The sequence below is a fragment of the Macaca mulatta genome, chromosome 2 (genome assembly GCF_049350105.2).
Source record: "Macaca mulatta isolate MMU2019108-1 chromosome 2, T2T-MMU8v2.0, whole genome shotgun sequence".
NCBI lineage: Eukaryota > Metazoa > Chordata > Mammalia > Primates > Cercopithecidae > Macaca > Macaca mulatta.
The window spans coordinates 27,826,699-27,851,191 of record NC_133407.1 but is presented as its reverse complement, the minus strand read 5'-3'; positions in this window follow the sequence as shown (position 1 = coordinate 27,851,191).

Below are 24,493 nucleotides of genomic sequence, written 5' to 3'. Positions count from 1 at the left end.
TTAGTTTGACTTGACAATTCATTAAGATCTTCCACATCTGTATTACTCAATGTGAACATTCTATTTTTAGACTTTGGGGAAACTGAATAGATGTGGTACAACTCACCTAGAAGCAATATTTTTGAAACCCCAAATGCCCTTGGCATAGATAATTATTTTGCCCTACAATAATGATTATGAGTGTGGTTCTACAGGGAAAACGGGAACTCCCAATTTTCTTCCCACTTTCTGTTGTATCCTCAATAGCGCCTGGACTGGGATTTCCAAAGGTGAGTTCTAGGATTAAGAGGTGATAGTTGTCCCAGGATTAAGGCCTTTGTTTGAGAACCATAATGATCCCATCCATTTAAATAACTTGAACCTTTCTGGTCCTTTGCCAGCGATTGTCTTTTTCTTATAAGAAGAAGGGAATAAACTTTTAATGTGCACATGCTAGCCTCTGAAATCTGAGGCCTGCCTTTCGTCCTTACTAGACGTGTGTATGACTTTAAACACAGCACTTATACGTCTTAAACTTCAGTTTCTTCATGTGGAAAAGATGAATTATATTAATATCTATGTCATGAGGTTTTCTAGGGATTAATAAGATAATGTCTGCAAACTTTTTATCACAATGCTTGGTATATAGTAAGAGCTTCACAAGTGTGAACTTTGTAATTATTTTCTATTAAACACTCTGTTGGAAAATTTACTTTTTAATCTTCTTTAATCTCTATAACCATTTGCTGAGGTAGGGATTTTTATCCTTCTTTCACACATGAGAAAATAGAGGTTTAGAGAAGAGATAAACTAATTTGCCTGAGACTGCTACATTTGAAGGCATGATCCAAAAGCATAGGTGACTTAAGAGTACAGGCGGAACTCTGTGCTGTGTGTTGGAGAAGGTTATAGGGACTTTTTCTACCTCTATGTCTATGTCTATAAAAATGAGGAGTATAATTATACCTATGCCTAATATTTTTAAGAAGTTAAATAAGTTAATGTTTGTGAACATTTAAAATCGTGCCTGGAATGCACTAAGTGCTACATATAATTTCTTCTATAGGATATTAGGTTTACTTCTATCTCTGACTTTAAAGAGTAAAATTGCCTAGGTTCTTGCTAAAGATTTCTTTCAGTTGTAGGTAAGAAATGTAGGTGTTTCAGAGACAAAGAATCCCTCTGTCACTCTGTTATAGCTCACATCTGGTTAAAGCCACTTTGTGCACTCTCATTTTTATAATGATGCAAGTGAACAACAGTAACTCTATTTTTTGGTTCTCAAGCAGTGACAGCCTTTTGTAGACCATTGTAAGCCTAGGATCATACCTTTTTCGTATTTCTTCTGCAAAATGCCAGCCTTCCCCTGTGGCTGAGATTCTTATTCCATATGACTGACATCAAACACATGTTCTGCTGCCAAATGCTTGCATTTCCTTTGGCTGAGTCTCTGGGTTTGGCACCAGTTTTCATTTCACTTGAGAGATGTGGTGTCAATCAAGTCTGCATTGCTGGGTGAGATAAGTGGGCAGAGAACACATTTTAGAAGTCAATTCATAGAGCTTTGGGATTATAACTGGGATGGGAGATTTAGCAGAGAGATCTCAGGCTTTCCTTTGCTCTATGCTACACCACTAGAATGTATTGCAGGGAGGTTTTTTTGTTTTGTTTTGTTTTGTTTTTTCTTTTTTTGCCTTATAAATGTAGCCTTTTTGAAGGACAAATTCTTGTCTGTATATTCAGCCAGACTTGTTATAGGAAGGGGACCAAAATGATATATATAGTTTCTATACTACACTTATTTTGAGAAAATTTCTTGTAGATTAAGATAATTCTAATACTTGATGCTTGTGTTTCTAGCAATGTTTTAATGGAAGGGTATGGAAAAAACAAGATTAATAACTCAAATAATTACAAGGAGATTGAATGTTAAGCTTGTGAACATTTCAACCAATGATTTAAAAAAAATATAAAAGGCAGCCCTCAGACTTTCTATATGTTTGAATGAACTCATCAATATTTGATTATGTCGGACTTTACATATTTTTGAATGAAACTTATCAAAATTCTGCTTTAAGAGACACATTTCAATACCAGAGAGGGGCTGACAAACTATATCCTGATGGCCAAAACGGGGACTGATGCCTTTTTTTTTGGTAAATAAAGTTTTATTGAAACAGAGCAACACATTTATTTAGAAACTGTTAATGATTGCTTTCATATTGCAAGGGCAGAGTTGAGTTATGAAAGAGATAATATGGCTTGCTAAGACAAAAAAAATGCTATCTGGCCCTTTATATCTACTCAATTAAGCCCTAGACAATATGTAAACAAATGAGCATGGCACTGTTCCGATAAAACTTTATTTACAAAAATTGGAAGTGTGCCAGATATGCCATGTGGCTATAGATTGTGGACCCCTGGTAAAGTGGAAATAGAAGGCATTTCAGAATGAGACACCAGTTATATGACTCGAGAAACAATACTTAATTTCTCTGTATCTCAGTTTGCACATGTGTAAAGCAGGGATATCAATGCCTATCTCATATGATCTTTGTGAGAATAAAATAAGAAAATATATGATCAGGAACTAGCACATACGAGATCCTCTAAATGTCTGTTAGTGCCTTTTTATTTAACACTTCATGCCCACAGTCTATCTGCAACTTAGAATTGCATAAAACGTAGGACAATATCAACTTTACCCAAACACCAAGGGAGGTTTGTCTCAGAGAAATGGGGATAAATAGAAGATTTATTTTTTTGAAGCATGGTTTGTTTTATTTAGAACTTTGGTTTGACTTATATGAACATATATTGGAAAAGGAAGAGAAGAATTATGTTTAAAAGCCATATTATTTTGACATCACAGACTTCTCCAATTCTAATTTAATCCTAAATTTTGAAAAATATACCAAGTGTTTTGGAAAAATACCACGCTCTTAAAATACTCAAGAATTTAACGTAGCTTTACATTGTCTGTCCTGATTCTCAATGTTTGAAATATCTCTGCTGCATCACTGAGCCAGCTATTCCCTACAGTCACTTTGAAGAAGCAAGCATCCAAGCCCAAAAGCTGAAAAAGCACTGTTTGCATGTTTTAAAACAGTGAAAAATGAAAGCGTCATAAGCAAAGTGATGTCTTTGGGCCATGGCAGGAATGTTGATGCTGAGAATCATCCATCACAAAATTCTGAATATGGGATTGTGGAATATTTTGGTTAGACAAAGCTTAAAAATAATAAAAGAAGAATAAAAGTCCCTTGCTTTTATTAATAATATACTTATTTTTTCCTCTAAGTCTAGTACAGTCTACTTTCTTTACTTCCATAAAATCAAAAGCATCTGATGTAAAAATAAAAATTACATTGGAGCTTCACCAGACAGATGGGAACTTCTGAGACAAACTTGTCTCAGGGTTAGCTAAAACCTTTGCTCAGCTAAAACCTTTGCTCAGTTGTGTAAATTGCATAAGAAACCTAACTCTACTGGTCCTCCATTTTCTTCAGGTTTAGTGGGAATAAAATGCTCACCAAGAGTGTTATTATAGATATTAATTATATTGTGAATATAAATGGCTACATGGTGGTGTACTTGATCTTCCATAAGTCTAATTCTTTCCTCTATATTATTTTAGACTAAAGGGTATAGAGCATAATTGTAAAGCTGGGATTTGGGAACAACCAGAAAGTATACAACAGTGTGATGGGTGCAACTAAAGCTTTCGGTCAGACAGTAAGCTGCTTCTTTTTTTTTTCTATCCTGCATTTTATTATTATTATACTTTAAGTTCTGGGGTACATGTGCACAACGTGTTTGTTACACAAAGGTTTGTTACATAGGTATACATATGCCATGTTGGTTTGCTGCACTCATCAACTCGTCATTTACATGAGGTATTTCTCCTAATGCTATCCCTCCCCCAGCCCCCACCCTTTGACAGGCCCCAGTGTGTGATGTTTCCCGCCCTATGTCCAGGTGTTCTCATTGTTCAATTTCCACCTATGAGTGAGAACATGTGGTGTTTGGTTTTCTTTGTGATAGTTTGCTGAGAATGATGGTTTCCAGCTTCATCCACGTCCCTGCAAAGGACATGAACTCATCCTTTTTTATGGCTGCATAGTATTCCATGGTGTATATGTGCAACATTTTCTTCATCCAGTCTGTCATTGATGGGCATTTGGGTTGGTTCCAAGTCTTTGCTATTGTGAATAGTGCCGCAATAAACATACCTGTACATGTGTCTTTATCATAGAATGATTTATAATCCTTTGGGTATCTACCCAGTAATGGGATTGCTGGTCAAGTGGTATTTTTAGTTCTAGATCCTTGAGGAATCGCTACACTATCTTCCACAATGGTTGAACTAATTTACACTCCCACCAACAGTGTAAAAGTGTTCCTATTTCTCCACATCCTCTCCAGCGCCTGTTGTTTCCTGACTTGTTAATGATTGCCATTCTAACTGGCATGAGATGGTGGCTGATTGTGGTTTTGATTTGCATTTCTCTGATGGCCAGTGATGATGAGCATTTTTTTCATGTGTCTGTTGGTTGCATAAATGTCTTCTTTTGAGAAGTGTCTGTTCATATACTTTGCCCACTTTTTGATGGGGTCGTTTGTTTTTTTCTTGTAAATTTATTTAAGTTCTTTGTAGATTCTGGATGTCAGCCCTTTGTCAGATGGGTAGATTGCAGAAATTTTCTCCCATTCTGTAGGTTGCCTGTTCACTCTGATGGTAGTTTCTTTTGTTGTGCAGAAGCTCTTTAGTTTAATTAGACCCCATTTGCCTATTTTGGCTTTTGTTGCCATTGCTTTTGGTGTTTTAGTCATGAAGTCCTTGCCCATGCCTATGTCCTGTATGGTATTGCATAGGTTTTCTTCTGGGGTTTTTATGGTTTTAGGTGTAACATTTAAGTCTTTAATCCATCTCCAATTAACTTTTGTATAAGGTGTAAGGAAGGGATCCAGTAAGTATCTTCTTGTTCATTTTGCTAAAAGTTTTAGATGGAAAGTTTAGTAGCACAATTTAGAAACAATTTAAAACACTTTCATATGGAAACAAATAAAATCTTCCTTTGGAAGTTCATGTGAAATAAGTGGAAGCTTGAAAGATAATGTTTAAATACCAAGTAAGTTAAATGGATTATTTAAAAGTGATAAACAGACACCTGTGTTGATAAAGTCCTGTGTGGAATTGGTATGAAAGGCACTGAGAGAAAGAATGTGACTTTTAGAGATTCAAGATAAAAATTTGACCCCTGGTTCTACTGGCTTCTTATTATGAACCATTGAATAAATTTCTTAATCTCTTTGTCTCTCAGTTTCTGCATCTGTAAAATGGGAATCATATACATCTGATGGGTAGCTTGTGATAATTAGGATTACATAAAAATATAACCAGAGAGAATTTCTGAGAATTTGTGAACAGTAAAATAGTCTAAAGATGTAAGTTTTGTTGCTATGGTGTGTTGAAGACTCCATTGTACCAATAAAATGGACTAAGATGTCAGGCTCAAGGGAAACCTTTCTTGGAGTCTGATCTCTGCTTGAAGTCATGTTTTAGCCTTACTTTAAACACCTAAAGTTTTTTTTCAGCTGAGTAGGGATCAAATTAAACCTCTTCTGATTTCCCTATCTGTAAATTGAAGAAAATAGGAATTACCTAAATGATTGTTCTGAGAATAAAAAGGAAATAATGCATATAAAATTATCCTACAGGGGCTTACAGATGGGACTCTCAAAACTGTAAATCCTTCCTTTTTCTCCCGTCTATCCTTAACTTATCTCTTGCAAGTTTTTCTAACTTGAAAAAAAAAATTCTGAAGCCTAAATTATCTTATAATGGATTTTGACTGTAGCCCTGGAAACTTGTTTCTGAGTGGCATGACTTTAAAAACATCTTCTTGTTTAAGATTGTATATTCACCAATTACTTTGGAGAATTTTCTCTGATTAGCTTTTTCATGAAGATGTAGAATAAGGGGATTATAGGAAGACCACTGAACAATTCAACACAAACCCTTTATATTGTTAAGAAATTATTTTTCTCTGCTTGGGATCTCAGTATTTAATGCTTACTTACATTGTGCCTGTTTACAAGTTATTAGCTGTTTTTTCTTTTCTTTTTTTTTTAAACACATCAGTACTTTTTAGTATTCTTCAATCCAGAATTTTTACATTTACCAATTAATAAAATATCTTCAGTTGTTCTTTTTTTTTTTTAATTTTTGAGACAGGATCTCACTTTGTCACCCAGGCTGGAGTGCAGCAGCACGACCTTGGCTCACTGCAACCTCTGCCTCCCAGGTTCAAGCAATTCCCCTGCCTCAGCCTCCCAAGTACCTGGGATTACAGGCATGTGCCACCATGCCTGACTAATTTTGTATTTTTAGTAGAGATGGGGTTTTGCCCTGTTGGCCAGGCTGGTCTCAGACACCTGACCTCAAGTAATCTGCCCACCTCAGCCTCCCAAAGTGCTGGGATCACAAGCGTGAACCACTGTGCCTGTTCTTCAACTGTTTGTTAACATTAGGACTGGAGTTTAAATTTATAAAGAGCATCTGCTAATTTTTTTGTAAGTTCAGCTAGATTATAAACTTCTTAGATTTTTGTATCAAGCACACATGTCAATTGAACAGGTTTGGCAATAGTGCCAACTATGCATATTTATAGAAGTGTTTTTTGTTTTGGTTTTGGTTTTGGTTCAGGCTAAAATTTATTGCTTACTTACTAGATGCTAGGTCCTCTAGTAAGTACATTTCTTGTATTTTGTTAGTTGGGTCCTCACAATAACCACAGAATAGAGATGATTTTGTAACATTTTCTTTACAGTTTACTAAAGAAAACTAAGGTTCAGAAAAGCTATGTTAAGGACAGGAAGGAAGGAAGGGAGGGAGTGAGGGAGGGAGGAAGGAAGGAAGGAAGGAAAGAAAACACTTGCATATAGTCATGCAGTCACTCAGAAAGTAAATTACATGTCTCAGTTAAAGTGGGTGACCAAAATTTATAACTCTTGTCCGACCCCACTTTTGGCTAAAGTCTTCTATATCCTACATTATACTTCCTCTTCCCCCGTCAAAAAATTGTTTAATTTGAATTATGGAAAACCAGACCAATCCAACCCATTCTTCATAAATGTGTGGTAGCCTAAGCAAGACACCAATCTAAGTTCCAAGATTTTATGAATAATCATATCTACTCAGTCTGTGTTACAGCAGAGGGTGGGAATTATGCTCTACATTTCTCCTAGTATTTACATGGAAGTACCATAAAAAATGAGTTGACCACACCACTCCAGGTACTAAAATGTGAATCGAACTCTGTGTTGATCTCAGGGCCCCTGCCTTCCTGCACAAAGTCTCTCAATGCTGGCTTCTTGAAAGAGACAGGGGAGAAAAGATGTTAAAGCGTTTCTCTATGCACTCACCAATTACTACCTTTTTACGTCAGGTTTAGTAAAGCATATTAACAAGAGCAAAATTCATACATTTTGGTGTACAGATCAATGAGTTTTAACAAACATATACAAGCTATACAATTGTTTTGCAACACCACTATCAGAATTTAGAATGTAGAATATTCCCACTGGCTCCTGAAGTTCCCTTCACTTCTGTAATCAATGACCATATTCAATCCCAACCTTGGAAACTACCGATCTGATATCTGACCCTAGAATTTTGCTTTTGAAAATGTGATATAAATAGAGTCATAAAGTGTGCAGTCTTTTGTGTCTGTCCTTTTTCATTTAGCAAAATCCTTTTGAGATCAATTTGCTGCATGTTCCAGTAGTTCTTTGCTTTTATTGCAGTTTTATTCCGTTGCATAGGTGTAAAACTATTAATATTTATCTGTTCATTAATTGATAGGTGTTTGAGTTTTACTTTTTAGTGATAATGAAAAAAGCTGCTATAAACTTTTGTTTACAGGCATTTGTGAAGCCACGTGATAATATGTAGGAGTGGGAGTGCTGCGTAATAAGGTAAATGTGTGTTTAACTTTAAAAGAAATTATCAGTTTCCTAAAGTGACTGTATCATTTTGCCTTCCCACAAGCAATGAATAAAAACTTTGTCCACATTCTCATTAGCACTTAATATTGTCAGTTTTTTGTTTTCATTATGTTTTGTAGCCATTTTAATAGGTATATAGTGGTAATTCATTATAGTTTAGATTTGCATTCTTATAATAATGTGGAACATCTTACCATGTGCTTACTTGCTTTTACATTTCTTCTTTATGAAAATGTCCATTTTTTATTCATTTATTTTTGTTGCTGTTATTATTTGTTGTGAGGGTTGGATTTTTATTAGATACGTTTTTTAAAAGTATTTTCTCACAGTTAATAACTTTTCTTCTCCTTGATGGTATATTTCAAAATGCAAACATTTTTTATTCTTAATTTTGATAGTGTACCATATGTTGAGATTGTATTGAATTTATAAATCAGTTTGGGGGAGAATTGATATGCCAATAACATTGGCTGCTCAGATTGATAAGCCTGGTATATCTCACAATTTATTTTGGTTTCCTTTGGTTTCTCTCTCAACATTTTGCAATTTTCAGTATATCAATTTAACACGTATTTGTTTATCCTTGAACATTATTTTTTGTGGTATTCTAAATGATTCTGGTTTTAAGTTTCAATTTTGAACTGTTTGTTTATAATATACAGTTGTACAATCAATTTTTGTATACTAAACCTGTATCCTGCTAAATTTACTTAATTTTAATAGCTGTTTTTTTTCCTGAGATTCTTTGAGATTTTCCATCTAAATAATTACGTTGTTAGCAAATAGAGACCATTTTAATTCTTCCTTTCCATTTAAATACTTTTGTATCTTTTTCTTGCCTTATTGCATTGGCTAGGATCTCAGTATGAGATAGAATTAGATAGAAAAGAAAGAATAGACATATTTGACTTGTTATCAGGGAAATAATTCTATCTTTTATCATTAAGTATAAAGTTAGCTGTGGATTTTATATAATGCCTTTTATTAGATTAAATTCCTTTCTGATTCTCCTTTACTGAGGGCTTTCATCATGAATGGATATTGAATTTTGCTGAATAATTTGAGATAATCAAATGGTTTTTTTAAAATATTCTGTTGATAGGGTGAATTATACTTGCTAATTTTCCAGTGTTGTGTCTCACTTGGTCATGGTGTATTATGCTTTTTTATATAATACAAAATCTGATTTTCTCATCTTTTATTAAAGATTTTTATGTGTCTTTAATGAGTGTTGGTCTATAGTTTTTTTTCCTTGTGTTATCTTGGCCTGTTTTTAGTGTTAGAGTAATGATGGCCTTATAAAATGAATAGAAGGTGTTTTATACTTTAAAACAATACTAAAAAAATTAAGATGGAACTCAGCAAACCTGCTTGAGTTTCCTTTCTTCATTTAGTTTGTTCATTTGTTTGGTTTTTGTTGTTACTACCTTTCTGTCACTATCTAGATTATAAATCAGAAGAGGAAACAGAAGGTAAGAACAAGAAGGTCTTTGTAAGATAATCAATAATTTGGCATGCCAGACATCTCGGAGCAACTAGTATGTATATAATAATATCAGAAGAAAAGATAAAGAGACTACAGGCGCCTGCCACCTCGCCAGGCTAGTTTTTTGTATATTTTTAGTAAACCCGGGGGGCGGAGCTTGCGGTGAGCTGAGATCCGGCCACTGCACTCCAGCCCGGGCGACAGAGCGAGACTCCGTCTCGAAAAGATAAAGAGAGAACTGAATGATTTTTGATATTAAAGAAGTGAAGATGCATAGATTTTAATGAATGTATATTTTTGCTTTAGTGGTACACTGATGGAGGACTTTAAAGGTTTTATTGAGACCACTAGCAATAAAGATTACATTACTGAAAAGTGGACATTAACTCATTGAAAAGGATGTGAGGATGTATTAATAGTAAAATAGTGTCTCTCTGTTTCTAATTTGCCTCTTTCTTGGTTATAACAATTTAGGAAGGTTCAGTCTTGGAAAAGTTTTGGGCTTGTCTATTACCTAATATCAGGAAATCCTTTGAAATATTGTGACAATATTGCCTTCAAATAAAAAAAAAATAATGTGGTCCTCAGGAATTGAATAGTTTTTCAAAGACTTCTAAGTTGGTTACATTTAATCAATTTATTTATTATCATTTATCCATTTAGAATGACTCACTAAACATTAATTGAACAAATACTGTGTTCTTATAACTGTATAAGTTTTGTCCTCAGGGGAATTTATTTCCTAGATGGGAGATAAAGAAAAAACAAAACAAAACAATAAACATATTTGTAATAGAGGTAGGCATAAGGCAATATGAAAGGGTGTTAAAAGGGGACCTAATTCTGCTTGAGACAAGCTATCAAAAAGGAGGTATGGTAGATTAATTGCAAAAAAAAAAAAGATGCCTAATTTTCTACCCTTCCTACATGTACATCCTTTGCAATGTAACTTTGCAGCTGCTCCTATTAAAAAGTAAAGTCTTATATTGTTATCTTTCTAATCTGGCTAGCCTTACAGCTTGTTTTGGCTAATAATGAGTTACAGAAATGATCATATGCCAGTTGCAAGAGTAGGCTTCAAAGGGCCTTGCATGCTTCCACTTTGTTGTTGGAATTTTGATTCTGACATATGAACAAGCCAGAGGTAGCTAGCTGAAGGGTGAGAGGCATACATCTAGTTGCTTCTGTTGTCATAGCCCACAGCTAGCCAACCGGCATGAAAAAACTGCAGATGCTCAAAAAAGCTCAGCTGAGAACAGAAGAACTATCTAGAGGGACCCAGTCTATGGTAACAACCCATAGACTAATGGGCTATTGTTAAAAACACTAAATTTTCAGGTAGTATACTATATAGCAATAGTTAATTGATAAGAGAAGCTTATACCTGAGCTGAGTCTGAAAACTATATAGGACTTCATATTTTCTTGTACAATGTGTTATAAATATGTTAGACTCCCAAATTAGTCATGAAACACTGACCTATAGGGTACTTGAGAAATGAAACTACTTCTACTTTTCATATTAATTCTATGAAAAAATCCTCATGGTTTCAAACTCAGATGCCAAAATCCATTTTTCCAATAATGTAGGCCAAGTAGCAGAATGAAAGTATTTCATAGCCCTGCCCCCTTCCTTCAGGAATTTCAGTGGTCCTGAGCATTGAGGAGAAAATGCTTGGAGGTAGGAGATACATAAGGATAAAATAAGTAGGAGAAAGGCAATGGGGAGGGTCTCCAGGCATCCGCAAAGGAGAGGAAAGAGTAGGGAGAATTTCTGCAATCATTGGAAGAAGGCATATCTCTGGCTACTATGGCCATTTGTATATAAGGATAATTTAGAAGTTGGTGCCAGATGCTGATAAGTGAATTAAAATAAATAAAACAAGGTTGGTGGTTTAGAGTGTTGTGAAAATGATGTTCTGTTATATGAGGTGGTTGGTGAAGTCCCTTCTGATAAAGTGATATTTGAGCAGAGATTTACGAAAAGGAAGGAGCAAGCATTTCGATATCTAGGGGAGAGCATTTTAGGCAGAAGTATCAGCAAGTGAAGGCTTTGAGGCAGTAGTATGCTTGGCTTATTCGAGGAGCATAAAAGACAGCTGGGCTGGCGCTAAAGAGGGAGGAGGAAGTGGCAGTAGATAAGATCAGAGAGATATGAGGGACCAGATCACGTAAGGCCTTGTAGACCTTAGTACGGACTGAAATTATACTCTAAATGAGACTGGAAGTCTTTGAAGACTTTCAAGCAAGGAATACATGAACTCACTTACATTTTAAAAGGATCAATCTTCCTGCTGTGAAAAGATAGACTAGCAGACAATGATAGAAACAGGGAGATAAGTTAGGAGACTATTACAGTAGTCCAGGCTAGATAAGTTAGGAGGCTGTTACACTAGTCCAGGCTAGATAGGACAGTGACGCAGCCCGGGAAGAAGTGATGAGAAATGGTTGGCCTCTGTATTTATTTAAAAAGTGGAACCAACAAGATTCACAGATAATTTGACACGGAGTGGGAGAGATGGAGATGTAAAAGATGACTCTAAGGTTTGGGGACCCATAAACTAGAAAAGAGGAGTTGCTGATTACTGAAATGGAACTGACTGAGGGAGAGGCAGCTTTCTGGAGAGGACTTCACGTGTTTAGTTTTGTGTATATTAGGATTGGGATGTCAGTTAGATCTCCAGGGCTGCTGGATATCTGAGTATGGGAAGAAAGGGACAAACGGGATGGGATTTATAAATCTGGGAGTCACCAGCATATAGATTGTATTCAGGAAGAGGGAAACAACATAAATCTCAGTAAGAGCCTAAATAGTCCTTCATTCATTCCTTGTGCTCTGAGATTCAGGTTATGGATGAAAATACCTGGTGATTTCCTTCAGAGAAGGAAATCTTTCTCAGAAAGAGGTGAGGGTGACTTAAACCAGAATGATAGTCTTTGTTTCTCTTCATGAGCTTAGTTTCCTGTGTGGATCAGCAAAGGCATTCCATGACTTTGGGCTTGCTTTCAGCCTGCAATACAGATGCCTCTGGGAGTTGTTGTGAATCTCAGTTTATTAATATTTGCAAAGGTACTTTCAGGGCCTTTGTTGAAAGACATTATAGAGAAGCAGAGGGTTATTATTAAGGATGACATTTGCTCATTGTGATTAAAAATGACAAAATGAAATTTCAAGTGCAGAAGTCAACACTGCAATTCAGTGTACAAAAGTGTCTTTGTATATCAACATCCAGCCAAATAAGGTCCATCTGTATTACAGAGATTTTTCTAGTTGCTTTCAAATGAGGATTGGTTTTGAAGTGGGGATTCAATGTAAGCAGACATCATCAGAGGCCAAAAATATGCCATTTCAGCTAATTGCATCTGTTTGCACATTTGTTTTTTTTTTTATTCACCCCCTCCTTAATTTATCCTGGACTGCAAATGGAGCCAGAGAACTGTGCATTGAGGTCATGTCCACATGGTTTTATTTACCATTGCACACAGAATTTTATTGGGCTGTAAAATAAATGGATTTCCTCTGGAGCAATTAGAACAGTCCCTTCTTAGGCCACTTTGCAATTTAACCCATACCCATGGGCCCTTCTGTGGAAGAAGCCTGCGTTATGCAGAGAAGGAATGGGGTAGGAGCTCAAGGAGAATGGTGGGAAGTTGCTACCCATATTTCTGTTATTTTCACAGAAAATGTATTTGTGACCCACAAGCTAAACCAGGTGCAGGCTATATTTTAATAAAAAACAGACTCAAGGCTGGACATGGTGGCTCATGCCTGTAATCCTAGCACTTTGGGAGGGAGAAGCAGGAGGATCCCTTGAGCCTGGGAGTTCGAGACCAGCCTGGGCAACATCAGGAGACTGTCTCTAAAAAACAAACAACAACAACAAAACAGACTCAGACACTTGGACTTAGAAAGATACTTGGATGACAATATGTTTGAGGCAAAATTAAACGTGGATGAGATTGGGGAGACAAAAAGAAGACTTCCTAGAAAATTCATTTTGTAGAATTTTAATTTTCTTTCCCTTTCTTTAACCCGTTAAGGCAAATTATCCAATATGATATAATACACAGTTTGGCATAAATGTAAAATGCTAGAAAGCACTATGGCAGTGTTTCTGAACTTCCCACCACTCCTTTCAGCATCACCACTGAATACCCAAATAACCTCGATAAAGTTTTTTCACTGTATTGCTCTTGGCTCAAATCCGTTGTGTAAACAGTGACTTTAGAGTGCAACCCTTCTTCCCTTAGTTTCACTTGGAGACCAATTCAATACATATCAAGAGCACAGCAAGAGCTGGAGATAGAAACTGCCCTTCTTTACCTACACACGTACACATGAGGAGATGACTCTATGAGTCTTCTCAGTAACTTCTAAACGTCTCAGTCAGATCAAGAATTACAAACAAAGAGTTTTCAGAGATCTGAGAAGGAGGTTGGAAAACAGGTTTCTTTGGAGACAGCGTATTGCTGAGTCTATTGTTCCCACCATCACTAGGGAAGAGCGCAGTCCTGCCACTTTGAAATTATATGTTTAGTGAGGGGGTCCTAAAAGAGTCAGTCTCTCAAAGAGTATGGGCATGTATCACCTCCAATTGCCAAATTTATGCCTCAAAGAACAAAAACAGATCATGGACTGGGACCTGACTGTATCCTAGATCTCTAGAGGAGATTGAAGGATTTGGCAGAGGTTCCAGGAGACTACTGTTGTATTGGAATTGTCCTGACTTCCCTGAGTATGTTTGTGCTAAGGATGTTTAAGCATTTTTAAAGATTATGTAGACCATGAAATGTGGGGGATAGCATAAAAGGATTGTATTCAATTTCATTATACTCGGGTAGACTTAGAGGGTTAAGGAGACTTCAGATTAAGTTGAATGAGAGAAATAATCCACCAACAATGAGCTGGTGTTTACTCAGTATCTTACATATTCCAGATATGCTTTAATGGCAAAAAAAAAAAAAACCTTTTAGATGCAATCTACCTAATGTCTCTTTTACTCCTGCAAAGGAGAAGTTCTGATATGGGTTGAAGACAAATGAACCCTCATTATAGAAGTAGGTTACACTCCTAGAGGGTAAAGTTACCAATCCATGGGAGTAAAAAGATTATAAATGGTAGTGATTTTGGGCAAATGTTCTCTTTAGTGTGCTCTCTCTTCATTTTTATTGTGCTCTTGAATTTTAACTTTCTTCTCTTGTGCAAGACCTTGATGTAACTTCTGATTCTGAGTTGCTTCCATTGATTGGAAGGATTATAAAAATAGGAAAATCCCACTAAAAAGGGAGAAATGAAACCAATAGCAAAGACTAGATTTTGAGATGAATGTGTGTCTTAGTCTGTTTTGTGCTGCTATAATAGAATACTATAGACTGGGCAATTTGTAATGAACAGAAATTTATTTCTCACAGTTCTGAAGGGTGCGAAGTCCAAGGTCAAGAGGATAGCATTTGGCAATGGCCTTCCTCATGTGTCATAACGATGGAAGACATCACATGGCAGAAGGGCAGAGAGAGAGAGAGAGAGAGAGAGAGAGAGAGAGAGAACGAACCCACTGTCATGAGGGTAGGAAGCTCTCATGACCTAAACACCTCTTAAATGTTCCATCTCTTAATACTGTTACAGTGATAACTAAATTGCAACATGAGTTTTGAGAGGATAAAAATTCAAATAATAGCAAGGTGAAAACTGTTTGGAATGTTTCTTTAGGGTCTATCCCAGCATTCTATGGTACAGATAAAGTGGGGAGGGAGAATGGAGTGGAATGCCTGGGTTCTTTCTGATTATGGACACAGAAGTCATAATTTTCTCAGATTAAACATCATCTGGGGGATTCTTTCTCACTTTTACATTTTAGGTGTAGAAAACTTGGGGACCTGTGGGGAAAGCAAAAGAGACAAACACATAGTACTATTTTACAATATGCCAGACACGATCTTGGCTGCTTTTAATATGTTATCTTATTGGATCCTTATATCAAACAAGACTGTGAAATAGCTGCTAGTGGGCCAAATGTGGTGGCTCACTCTTGTAATCCTAGCAGTTTGGAAGGCCAAGGTGGGCAGATCACTTGAGGTCAGGAGTTCAAGACTAGCCTGGCGAACATAGTGAAACCCTGTCTCTACTAAAAATACAAAAATTAGCTGGGCATGGTGGCAAATGCCTGTAATCTCAGCTACTTGGGAGTCTGAGGCAGGAAAAATGCTTGAACCCAGGAGGCGGAGGTTGCAGTGAGTCGAGATTGTGCCATTGCACTCCAACCTGGGTGACAGAGCAAGACCCCATCTCAAAAAATAAAAATAAAAATAAGTAAAAAAAGAAAAAGAAAAGAAATATCTGCTAGTGTATTCATAAAACCAGTGAGGAAAAACAACCTTACAGAAGTCAAATAAATAGTTAAAATCTCTCATTTGTAAATAGAATACAAGGGATTCAAAACCTGACGTATTTTATCTGAGAATCCTAAAGCCCAGGCCCTTTCCACAAGTGAATGAATGAATGAATAAATAAATAAATAAATAAATATTATAAAAATTATGTGGTCATGTTTATTTTGTTCCACTTTGACACAGGAACACGTAAAAAAACTACCATTGACTTTCTCCACAGAATTAGAAAAAAACTAGTTTAAATTTCATCTGAAACCAAAAAAGAGCCACCATAGCCAAGACAATCCTAAGCAAAAAGAACAAAGCTGGAGGCATCATGCTACCTGACTTCAAACTATACTACAAGGCTACAGAAACCAGAACAGCATGGTACTGGTACCAAAACAGACATACAGACTAATGGAACAGAACAGAGTCCTGAGAAATAATGCCACACATCTACAACCATCTGATCTTTGACAAACCTGACAAAAACAAGAAATGGGGAAAGGATTCCCTATTTAATAAGTGATGTTGGGAAAACTGGGTAGCTATATGCAGAAAACTGAAACTGAACCCCTTCCTTACACCTTATACACTCAAGATGGATTAAAGACTTAAACATAAGACCTAAAGCCATAAAAACCCTAGAAGAAAACCTAGGCAATACCATTCAGGTCATAGGCATGGGCAAAGACTTCATGACTAAAGCACCAAAAGTAATGGCAACAAAAGCCAAAATTGACAAATGGAATCTAATTAAAGAGCTTCTGCACAGCAAAAGAAACTATCATCTGAGTGAACAGGCAACCTACAGAATGGGAGAAAATTTTTGCAGTCTACCCATCTGACAAAGGGCTAATATCCAGAATTTACAAGGAATGTAAACAATTTTACAAGAAAAAGAAAATCAAACAGTCGATGAAGAATATGAACAGACACTTCTCAAAAGAAGTCATTTATGTGGCCAAATAAAAAGCTCATCATTAGTGATCATTAGAGAAATGCAAATCAAAACCACAATGAGATACCACCTCACTCCAGTTAGAATGGCGACCATTAAAAAGCCAGGAAACAACAGATGCTGGCGAGGATGTGGGGAAACAGGAACTCTTTTCACTGTTGGTGGGAGTGTAAATTAGTTCAACCATTGTGGAAGACAGTGTGGCGATTTTTCAAGGATCTAGAACCAGAAATACCATTTGACCCAGCAATTCCATTAGTGGATAGATACCCAAAGGATTATAAATCATTCTACTATAAACACATATGCACATGTATATTTCTTGCAGCACTATTCACAATAGCAAGGACTTGGAACCCAAAGGCCCATCAATGATAGACTGGATAAAGAAAATGTGGCACATATACACAATGGAATACTATGCAGCCATAAAAAAGGATGAGTTCATGTCTGTTGCAGGGACCTGGATGAAGCTGGAAACCATCATTCTCAGCAAACTAACACAGTAACAGAAAACAAACACTGCATGTTGTCGCTTATAAGTGGGAGTTGAACAGTGAGAACACATGGACACAGGGAGGGGAACATCACACACTTGGGTCTGTTGTGGGGTGGAGGGCTAGCGGAGGGATAGCATTAGGAGAAATACCTAATGTAGATGACGGGTTGATGGGTGCAGCAAACCAGTATGGCACATGTATACCTATGCAGCAAACCTACACGTTCTGCACATGTATCCCAGAACTTAAAGTATAATTAAAAAAACAAAAAAAACAAAAAAACCCCAGAATAATGGAGATACCATTAGGGACGTCAGAAGGAGAGCAAGTTTGATTTCAGATACACTGAGTTTTTAATGTCAAAAGAGATTTAAACTAGGCTGGGCATGGTGGCTTACTCCTGTAATCCCAGCACTTTGGGAGGCCAAGGTGGGCGGATCACGAGGTCAGGAGTTAGAGACCAACCTGGCACCATGGTGAAACCCCGTCTCTACTAAAAATTAAAAAGTTAGCCAGGTGTGGTGGCAGGCGCCTGTAATCCCAGCTACACTGGAGGCTGAGACAGGAGAATTGCTTGAACCCGGGAGGTGGAGGTTGCAGTGAGCCGAGATCATGCGACTGCCCTCCAGCCTGGGTGACAGAGCAAGACTCCATCTCAGGGTGGCGGGTGGGGGAAAGATATTTAAACTATAGAGTCAGAAATAAGGTCCTAGTGTTTAGAAGTCAGTGTAGCATGATATAAATTTGGTCATTATCTGTATGTATTATATTTGAAAACACTGAAGTGAATGAGTGTCAAATGAATTAGAGTGTCAAAAAGGAGGATCTAAGTAGATTTAAATTTTTAGATGGCAGACATTTAATAAATGTCTACAATTGGTAGATTCATTTTGATCTCATAGCATTAAATACCATTTATAAAAATTCCAAAAAAGTCTTTGAGATTTTGAATAGCTCCTTTATAAAAAATTAGGTTGCAGTGAAAAAACAAATGATACAATGATTGAAACAACAAAAATCTAAAGTGTTTTTGAAACCCATTATTAGCAGCACTATTGAACGTGAACTGAACACTGAACTTATTTAAACAGAGTATTTGAAAGCATTAGTAATCTCAATATGTGGCCCTTTCTCAGTTCCTATTTCAGTAGAGTCAAAATTCCTTCCTTACTAATTATTTGGTCTATTTTATCCTCTGAAATCTGGGCAAATGGCACCTCCAGGGTGTTATAAGCAAATTAGATACACAAATAGTAATGAATAATTTTCCATGTCTTATTTTCTGGGCTGTCAGTCTTGCCTTAGATTTTATGGGTGGATTCATCTCAACTAAATACAATTCCTTTTAAGACTTTTATAAGAGAAGGAATAATGTTGCTCTCCTATCAATTAGTCCTGAACTCAGTTTTGTGTAAGATGTTTTGAATGGTAAAATGCTGTCACATTTGGCATTTGATAGAAAAATAACATGATACCTCTGTATTGTTTTTTAATCAGGCCATAACATTCACCAAGCCCTAGGGATATTAGAATAAAACTATTAGAGAAGTGTCAATCACAACATTCTTTCCTTCTTTCCCAAAATAATTACTTATTAAGTACTACCTCTGCACAGGGCTTTCTGATGGACACAGAAGATGAAGTATAGGAGAAGGAATTCCAGTGATAATGTGAAGAGCCTTCTCTTTAAGAAACCTACAGATTGGTAAATGAGATAAATGGGTATAAGAAGAGCTGACACGTCATAATTTTTTTCCAGGGGGCAGGGTAGAAAGAAACCTGGAAGAGTTTAAAAGCAAGAAAGATTATTTCCAGCAGGGAGATTGAGAGAGGCTTTGAATAGGAGGTTATAAAAAGATTGCAAAGTAAAAGAGCTAGAATTAGGTCATTTCTTTGAGTCAAGAAAAATACACTTGAAGACTCTGTAAAGTAAATCCATTGGTGGAAGCAGAATACTGTTATTTGTATTTGTTTTGGTCATTGTAGAAGCACCAGAGATTGCTGAACAAAGGACCTGAAAAATGCCCAAGTCTTCATTTCCAGTTTTCATTTGGTGACTTACAGATGATTTGGGGGAAATTTATTTATGCGTTAGAAGGGCTCCTATTACAAAATAGCAGAGTAGTGGCCGGGCGCGGTGGCTCAAGCCTGTAATCCCAGCACTTTGGGAGGCGGAGACGGGCGGATCATGAGGTCAGGAGATCGAGACCATCCTCGCTAACCTGGTGAAACCCCGTCTCTACTAAAAAATACGAAAAACTAGCCGGGCGAGGTGGCGGGCGCCTGTAGTCCCAGCTACTCGGGAGGCTGAGGCAGGAGAATGGCGTGAACCCCGGAGGCAGAGCTTGCAGTGAGCTGAGATCCGGCCACTGCACTCCAGCCTGGGCGACAGAGCGAGACTCCGTCTCAAAAAAAAAAAAAAAAAAAAAAAAAAATGGCAGAGTAGTTTATTCATTATTATTTAATTCATTTATTCATTCTTTCACTCATATGTTTTCTAAAACATATTAATCGATCATCTATGACATGAAAGGCACTGAGCTGGATACTAGGGATACCGTGGACAGAGTGACTGGACCTAGTTCCTGCCCTCATAACATATACTATGCAGATCTTTGTTACTCCAAGTGTGTCTGGTTGACGGGAAACATCAGCATCACCTGTGAACTTTGAAAAAATGCACAGCCTCTGCCTCAGCCTTATGGAAATAGAATCTGCATTTTACCTAGATATCCTCAGTTACATTTTATCCATAGTAAAAACTGAAAAGAAGTTGGAACTGTAGCCCTAAATAGAGCCAAGCAAGTAGTCTGCAAGCTCAGGTGTCTTGGTCAAACACTCAGGAGAACAGGGAAGGGATCTATCTGCAAGGCTTTTCTTTACTGAGAAAGGGTTATGGTTTTCAAAATAAACTCCACTTAAGACGACTATCTGAAGGGGAGAGCTAAATCCAAAGTATAGCAAATGTGAACACTATAGAGTGACAAAACTGATGAGTTCAGATCTCTTACTCTAAATGCAACTAGAGAGGAATCTTAAAGTATCTCCAGCAGCCTAATAATTTGTTTCTTCAACTAAATATGATCAACTGTTCTCTTTCCTTATCTAGAACCTGTGCTTTGTCAGGCTCACCTTGGGCAAATATTATCTATCCTTCAGTAACCAGCATGAATAACACCTTCTCCTTGGAGTCTTTCTCAATATTCTAGTTAGAGCCAACCTTTTCTGCCTTTAAATTACCCCAGCAATTGACATGCATCTCTCTATGATATTGACATATTCTGTCTCAGTGTGCACATGTGCAAGTCTATGACTTATTTCCCTCTCAATAATGCCTTTAAGAAAAGCAGGACCATGCCATATCTCTAATATACATAGCACTTGACATGTTATTATGCACACAGTAGGTTAATTATGCTTGTTGAATGAACTGAGACATGTAAATCACAACTACATTTTTATACATATATTTAAGTAGAGATTCACACACATTAACAATGCTTAGTGGCAGGCCTTGAAAAGTACAAAATAATATTCAACTCAAGGTTTTCTTACTATGGTTAAAAGTTATATCCAGAGTTATACCATGTGCAGTAGAATTACAAATGAAATCTACAAGGTGTTTTGAATCTAGTTGAAGAGGCAAGGCATTTTACCCCAAAGAATATTTAATGGCAACAGAATGAAGAATATAATACAGTTACTAACTGAGCATTATTAAATGCTGAAGTGCAAAATAAGGACTATGAAGATTTGGAGGGTAGGCAGGAATAAATCAGTGTTGTTGAAAATTTCCCAAGAGGTGGGTAGAATAGGTGAGGCTTGAGTTGGGATTTTAAGAATAGATAGTATTGAGTTGAAGAAGATAGGTGTGTAAAATCTTTATACACATATTGTAAGTGAGGGAAGAGTAAGAAAAACAGCTGCTCTCAAAAGGAGACTTGATGTTATAAGTCTTGAAGGGAAGACACTTATGTCAGGTTAAGTTTTCCAAAGACGGTCACAATAATCTCTCTTCTGCGTGCTCATGAACTGTGATCTTGTCAATTGTCAGTCAAAAGGAGGGTCTATGTCTCCTCCCCTTGAATCTAAACAGGTTTGTTATTGCTTTAATCAATGGAGTAGAGTGGAAATAATGCTAGGTGACTTCCAAGGCTAGGTGCTAAAAGGCCAGGCAGTGTCTGCCTGATCTCTTGGAATGCTCACTCTCTGATGCTTTCTTTTTGGGATGATCCCTCTTGGAACCCAGCTGCTGTGCTGTGATAACCCCAAGTCATGTGATGGGTTCATCTGTATGTGTTCTGGTCACTAGCCCAGCTGAGCCCAGTCTTCAAGTCATCCAAGTCCAGATAAGAGGCATATGTGTAAAAAGCCTCCATGTTATCCCAACCCCCAACCATATTGAGTCACTGCTAGCCCTGTTAGTCTCCCCAGCTAAAGTTCCAGACATTATGGAACACAGATAAGCCATCCCCAATGAGTCCTGCTCAAATTTCTGACTCATGGAATCTGTGAACATAATAAAATAATTGTTTTATACATGTCACAAATTTTTTAAAATGCAGAATTAAATAATTGAAACAGGCTGGATACAGTGGCTCATGTCTGTAATCCCAACACTTTGGGAGGCCGAGTCAGGTGAATCACTTAAGGTCAAGAGTTTGAGACCAGCCTGACCAACATGGTAAAACCCCATCTCTACTAAAAATACAAAAAAATTAGCCAGGCGTGGTGGCACAATCTTGTAGTCCTAGCTACTTGGGAGGCTGAGGTGGGAGGATTGCTTGAGCCCCGGAAGCAGAGGTTGCAGTGAGCTGAAATCGCGCCACTGTACTCCAGCCTGGATGACAGAGACTCCATCCCACCCCCCCAAAAAATAATAATCGAAACAACTCTGATTTCCCATCTTTTGAGGGACAGTATAGCATGATGGAAAGAGCACATATTTTGGAATTAGAGTATCCTGGGTTTGAATTTCAACTCCCTCATTTTCTTACCTCTGGATATTAAGTAAATTAAATAGTTTGAGAACCAGCATCCTCATCTCTAAAATGGGGATGGCCATACTACAGAGTCATTGGCAAAATTAAATGAGTTAAAAGGTATGAGAGTCCACATATAAAATAGATGCCCAATGTGTTGTAGGCATTATTACTAGTATTAAAATCTGAAGTGGTCTTGCCGTAGGGATCGCCACCATTTACATGAGCCATGAGGATATGGGAGGAGAATGCATGTGGACAAAGGTTCTGTGCATGTAAATGAAGGCTTTTTCCCGTGTAAGAGTTTACTCAAGAGCTCCTAAATTATACAGATAACAACAATAATAATGAAACTTAAATTATGTTTTGTAGTTTATGCAGGGCTTTAGCACAGTGGTCCCTTAACATTTTGGCACCAGGGACCAGTTTCATGGAAGACAATTTCTCTACTGGGTTGAGTAGGGCAGGGGATGGTTTTGGGATTAAACTGTTCCACCTCAGATTATCAGACATTAGTTATATTCTCATAAAGAACACAACCTAGATCCCTCGCATGTGCAGTTCACAATATGGTTCATGCTCCTATGAGAATCCAAAGATGCTGCTGACCAGTAGTTGGAGCTCCATCAGTAATTTTGCTGGCCCACTGCTCACCTCCTGCTGTGCCGCCCAGTTTCCAACAGACCACTGGTATCCGTCTGTGGCCAGGGGGTTGGAGCCCCTTGCTTTGGCAAATGTAACTCTATTTGTATATTGGCACAGTCTTATGAGGAAGATAATCCAATTACACCATTTTGTAGATTTTTAGAAGTAGCAGCTGTGGTGAGTAGTTCAGCATTGGGCCATGATGCCAATTCCTGAATTCAAGTTCCAGCTTTCCCTCTCATTAGCCATGTGACATTGAGAAGGGTAATTAAACTTTCTTGCACCTCAGTTTCATCACCTCTAAAATGGCAGTATTGTACTATTTTTGGAACTGTCTTGAAAATTAAATACAATCATACATATAAAGCACTCAGAACAGTGCTGTGCATAGAGTTGGGTGTTCAATAACATGTTATTGTTACAGATTAGGCTTTCAAGGGGTTACATTCTCTAGGACTGCACCGGTATAAATACCATCAAACCTAGGCCTTTTGCGGTAAGTCTTTTTTGTTTAGGTGAAGACTGATCAATGTGCCTCTTGGGATAATGGCTGCTATTTTAAAACACTTTTTTTCTTTACTCTGAATGTTCTTATGGAAGCTATTTGTGCAAATTCAGATACTATACTACTTAAGAATTTTACCCAAGGATGATATAGGCCAGTAGCTCTTGCAGTTTATGTGTTGTCTTTAGCAGGAATGCTTTCCTTAGAAAGACTGCCCTGAACACAAATTCTTGACTATTAAAATTCCCTTTGTGGATGCTTCATCTTGATAAGAAACCAAAGACCTTGTTTCTTCCTAGATATTGGGACCATCGTCCCCTGTCCTGTTACAGTTAGATCTTGAAGATGGTTTTTAGGTCATCTAAGGAAAATGTTCCTTGAAATGAGTCTCTTAACTCTTAGTGCTCTTTGTTTCGATTTTCATCTATCTGTGCAGCCTTTCCAGACAGTGGTTCGTCTCCTGACAATGGCCTCCCTAATGCATGAGACATACTAGTAAAACCTCATTGAACCTCATTATCATCTCTTTTGCATGCTCTTCTATGAGCATATCTCCCCTCTTTCCATTTTATGTTTTCTTCACTCTCTTGGTGTGTCAATAACCTTTTAATCATCCCTATTTTGCTGTGTTGTATAAAATATATATGGCTTCTCTATTCTGCACTTTCTTATTTGTGGGATGTCATATTATCTGTCAGTGGAAATGGTATGCAAATACATTGCTGAAGGTGACTTATCTCAGACCTTGTTTTCTTCCACAGGGAGAGAAAAATGTCAGTCTTTAATGAACTCGGAGCTAAAGTAGATTAGCCATTTTCTTCAGGTAAGATGGATGATGCTATCAACATTATTAAGTCACTAGGTCTGAATTTCTCTGTATGTAAATCCAATGTAATAAGTGCTATTAACATACTTGCCAATCTGTCTCACTGACATATTTTAGTATTTTCGCTAAAAGCTAAAGTAATACTAGTCCTGATTAAACAATTTACTTCATTCAGTTTACTTCTTACCTATTCTCATCTGGCAATAGGCATTATTTCTCAATGAGTTC